Raw genomic sequence first — 6,000 nt, 5'->3', positions numbered from 1 at the left:
TTTGGCTATGTTAAAACTAAGCTGAGTGTCTTGTAAAATTAATAATTGAAGTAATTGAAAAGTGTAAAATGACATATAAATAATAAAATCATGATTTATTTAAAAAAGATAATCAGGAAATTTGATAAATATATTAAAAATAAAAATATAAAAAAACTAGAAATTAGTGTTTTAAAAAAACGTTAGAAGTTATTAAAAAAATTTATTTATCAAATAATCAAATAAAAAAACATTAAAGATTAGTTGAAAAGTCTTGTCAAATATAATCTTTATATTCATTTTTCTTAGAATCAAATAAGAATTTTAATGGAACCAGTAATTAGTATTTAAATTTTACTCTTTTTAAACACTGCATTTTAATTGTTTTAATTGATCTTTAAATATTATCTTTTTTACAAATGCATTTTTTCAACTTTGATTTTGTTTAATTGATTTTTTTTCCATCCTTTTTACAAATAGTTTCTGCCGAGAAGTTGGAATTCAATTATTAATGGAGAATAAATTTTAACGGACTATTTACCATATGTTTCAGTCATTTATTAATTATTTTCAAATAAAAATTATTAGATCATGATTGAAAATAATAGATAATTGTGATAATAAACATTTAAATCAAAATTTAATATAATCATTAAATCTCTACACGATTAAAAAAATTATATCCTAAAATATTTTAATTATCGTTAACCTATCATCATTGTCATCAATTATCACCATTTCTGTTGTCATGATCGTCATCATCACCACCATTGCAATGGTGATAACGGTCATGACGATCGAGCTGGTGATGATTGACAACAATGATGTTATAGTTGACAGCAATGGTGATGGCAACAATGATCATGATGGTGCCTGTAGTGGTAGTCATGGTGATGGTGGTGGTGGTGGCGGCGACAACGATGAAGGTCATCACAACAAAGGTGGTGAGGATTGATAACAATGGGGATGGATGCGACGATAATTATAGTGGTGATTGTCTAGTCATGGTGATAATAATGACAATCATGTGGTTGGTGATGAGTTAATTGAGATATTTTAGGGAGTGATAATTAATATTTTTAATTATTTATCTTCTATTATTTTTAATCTTGATCTAATGATTATTATTAATTATTCTCATGTTCTGACATAAGTTTTACTATATATATATATATATACTTGAAAATTTGAAGGATTAAATATATTTCTAGCAAATTTCTCAAAATGGTATTTGTTTGTAAATTGGTAAATTTTTAGCATAATATATAAACAATAATAATAAAATTTTATCTCATTAGGTGAGTTCGGTTATATAGATCATACAACGTAATTGGTAAATTTAGAGATATTATTAAGTATGCTAAAACTTATAAATGATAGCAAATTTGAATATTTAATTACTCCGTGTCTTTGAATTTTTAATAAATTTTTAATTAGGTTTTCAAACCTTTTTTTGTTTTAATTAAGTGTCAGAAATTGCATTTATTTGTTTTAATTAGTGACCAATTAAATAAAAAATACAAATACATTAGTTTAACCAAAAAAAATTCATTGATATTTAAGATTTTTTTACATAGGTTGAAAAAAATAATTAATTTAAGACAATATTTATAAGGGCCAATTTCATTGAAATGCCTTTTTTTTTAATTTCAATAAATGCATAACTAAGCAACATTTGAATATAAGTTTTAATATTTTAATGATAATATATGATTTCTTTTTATAGTGTAGAGTGATCACATTGATGTTTGAATCCATGACTCATACATATTTCTCCAAATCTCTTATTACTAATTTGATCTTAACAATCTTTTAGTTTAAAATATATTTTTCGTTCCTATAAATATTAAAATATTCAAAATCTGTCATTTTAAAATTGAGTATATTTTTCATTCCCGTAAAATATAAATGTGTGATATTTTGGCTCGAAATGAAATCCGCTAATAAGAACCTAACATTGACACGTATGATCGAATCTCTTGAATCTAGTTTTAAGTCATTTTACAAATGACAAAAAATATACTCAAAATTTTGCGAAAAAAACATGTTTTAGTATTTTTTTTAATATAAAACAACAATCAATGGTGGGGATAGTATAATCTTCTACCGCTCCTTGATTGAAGCTGAAGCGAGTATGAGACCCAGGTTTTGTTTTAACCCATAGAAGAAGAAGAAGAAGAAGAATATGTAAATGTAAATGCGTTCTTCATCATACCCTTATTTATTTGAAACATTTACAGTTTGATTTTGAAATTCACACATAAGGGTTTCTTATCTCTATGCATCTTCTTACGCTACTATGACACACGCAAAAAAGCAAATTTGACGAACCTGCACAAATAAATTCATTAGTGGATCCAAATAATGAATTTTATTCTATTGTTGGCTTGTAATCACTGCATATCATTTCATAATCTGTTGATAAGTTATGCAGTGACTGAATGGAGGGTGTGGACATTCAGGAGGAGAAGCTTCATGGCTTTATATTCATGTGTAATAGAATTACGAAACCGAGTTTTCGGGCTTCCTGCTGGGAGAAAGGATGTTGTAGAGAAGATCAATCCCGGGACATACCTTTTTCTGTTTGACACTGATTTCAAGCTTCTCTATGGCAACCTCGACCGGAATGCTAAACATATATAGAACCATTTGCTTTTTGGTCAGAAATTCCCTGCTCAGGTACCGTCGATGATGCACACGAAAAGAAACCTGACCACTCTGTAAAAATCGCATCTTCTGTCATGATTGGTAGTTTTGTGGGAATATTGGTCATGCTCAGCAATTGCAAGAGTCTCAACATGCACATCCCCAACTTGAATTTCATTCTTCATTGAGGAATATATTGTCTGCCAGGATATACCTTTCTTTCTGTTGTTGCTAGCTAGCATTATCGTTAGGACCTGCAGAGGAAAGAATCAACAGCTTTAGCATTTGGTGCCTATATAAGACCAAATCATGTAATAGAAATGCAAGCAGTAATAAAAATTCCCTTTCCTTATCTCTTTTCTGGAGGCTCCTAGGATCATAACAAAGGTCCTCAATATCCATATCAGTGTATCCCAAACCCATCACATCAGTTTCATACCCAAGTGGCAAATGCAGGCAGCAGCCATCCTCAGTGGTCGTGGGGTCCTCACTATACACACTTGAATACCCTAAACTTGCAATCTGACGCTTATTCCACCATGGCGAATATAGGAAGTGGTTATGCTCAATTATTGCCAGATCCCCAACACACACATCAGAATGCCCAAAATACTCAACCTGATTTCAAATCTTCCTTGGTGAATATGGGCCATGCCAATGTTGCGATGCAATCGAATGCTGGGTCATCATTATATCATCCATATGTTCCTCAAGAAGTTGTATCTTCCGGGTATTCATCGCAAGGGTATGTTTCAACTTCATTCTAATTTAATTCAGCATCCTTTGTTTGGCATAGGGATTTTTATTAGTTGTCGTAACTTCAACATGGAGATGATTCATTGACTGAAGCTATGATGTTCAAGATTCCAGAGGAGAAAGATTTGTCCGATTATAAATTTAATATTTATAATTGTTTGCTGAACAAGCATACTTGGCCATAGCTTAAGGCATTTTGCCTATATGAAATGAATTTTGTCAATATCTAATGTCTCTGCTATCGCCAGGTATGGAGCCACAGAAGGGGTGATATTATCAAGTGGTCAACAAACTGGAATGGGAAGTGAATATTATCAGTCATCTCTGCAGACCGTGGGGAACACCCAAGAGAATTTTGTCAGCTACCTGAATTCAGAAAATTCAATCGGTGCTTAGTCACATTTCCACTAAAAATATTACATTTTGCTGCCTTTTGTGTATATAAAGGCACCATATATACAGTTTAATTAGCAATGTTCAACTATCTTTTTGGTAAGAGTGTTCATCAACCGATTTGATCTCATGAGAACTGAAAAAATTGATCCAGACAATCAAAAATAAAAAACTAAATAGACCAAATTTTTTAATTATATTAGATTGAATTTTTTATTTGATTTTTAAGACTAATCTGATCGTGATCCAATCCACATATGTGTTGATAAATTTATATCACTCATGTTTAAATTATTATTTTATATATTTGTAAAATTATCACATAACTTATACCTATTTAATTATCAAAATTATATTTAATTAAAGATAAAATTTTTCTATTTGCTTTAAGATGCATAATTTAATTGTCAACTTGTGTAAATTTATTTTTAGTAATGTATAAATTTAAATTATATATTATTATTAGTTATATAATGACATAAATTAAATATTTAACATTTTAAATTATTTTATATTATATATTTATTATTATTTAATATTTTCTATAAAAAAATAAAGATTAAAACTGAAATTCAATTCAATTCAAACCCAATTGAATCAGAATAAATTTTCAAAAACTATTTGATTATATATTATTATTCAATTTTAGACAAACAAGGTAAGTAATAATATATATAATTCAACAAATAAATACTCAGATAATTATAATTCAATTGCTGATCTGAACTTGTATTTATAATGAATTAAATAAAAATATTTGATATTCTAAATTATTTTTTATTATTTATTTAATATTTTCTAAAAAATGAAGATCAAAACTAAAAATCAATCCAATTCATATCCCTTTAAATTGGATTAGATTAGATTAAAATTTTAAAAAATATGATTATATTATTATTCACTTTTTGACAATAAGTATAAGTAATAGATAAGTATAGCTCAACAAATAAACACTCAAAGATAACTATAATTTAATTGATTTTTTAACCTATATTTTTTTAATTAGGTTGATTTCAACTTTGATGAAGATAATGAGAATGACCTAACTAAAAAATAAATATAAGTCAATTAAGTGATTGAACAAAAATGATTAATATACTGAAGTTAAGGTTAAATTATTTAAATAATAGTGAAGTTCGATAAAAAGTCAAAGATATAATTACAAAAATCAAAAGTTAAAGATATAATTAATAATTATCAAATAGTTTAAAGACCTAAATATGAAAGATGTAGTTGAACACTTTTTTTTTATAAAAAAAAAACCAAAATGAAAACATGAAGAGACTATATATTATTTTATAAATATTCTTTCATTACATACCAATTCATCAGCATCATTTTCTTCCTAACTAATTACAAAATGACAATATCTTATTGACTTTCAAACCAAATTATCTTTATCGCTGCAATTATTTACTAGAGTGAGATGAGATAAAAAAGATGACTCATTTTATTTATGTTTAATTTGTAACAACATTTTAAAAACTAAAAACAAAAACTCAAAACTAGTTTTGATTTTTAAATTTTTCAAACAAAAAAAAACATCGAGAAACTACCGTATCGGAACCTTAGCTTTTGGTCAGAAATTCCCGGCTCAAGTGAGCCTTTACATCGTCGATGATGCAGACTCTAAGCTAAATAGACTTGTCAAGCCCCCCTTCCACGCGCGCACACACATACACTAAAATCTGACCACTTTGTAAAATGGCATCTTCTGTCATGAATCATGTGGAAATATTGGTAGGCATCAACCCAGCTGTTTGCAGCATCAATGATGTTTCCTGTAAATGGTAATGAGAAACAAAATAGTTGTTTTTCAATGCATATGTCATTTTATGAGTTATTTTCTACCAAAATTATCCACTCTTGGAAAGTTTTACCGTTGCCAGACTGATAAAATTTCCTTTTTTCTTTTCCTAACTTACTAATTTGGCTATTTCTTAAATTGGCCAGTTGAATTGTTGATGCTTCAAAACTTGCAGCCTTTTGGGTGTTAATTTCTTAATTTGCTCGTGGAGGTGGATACATATGGAGGATTATAATTGAGTCTGAATGGTCTTTCTGGTGTGTTTGGAAATCATATTTATCACCATTGACTTTGTTGTAGTTTTAGGAGTAGACTAGTGAACCTTAATGAATTAAAGCCTTCAAGGCAACTTTGGGCCGAAAATTACACTAGTCATGAAAACAATCTTGTCAATGGCAAAAAATCATTATACTCTAGCC

Source organism: Glycine soja, chromosome 6, assembly GCF_004193775.1.
Source record: "Glycine soja cultivar W05 chromosome 6, ASM419377v2, whole genome shotgun sequence".
NCBI lineage: Eukaryota > Viridiplantae > Streptophyta > Magnoliopsida > Fabales > Fabaceae > Glycine > Glycine soja.
Note: the sequence above shows the minus strand (reverse complement) of the source record.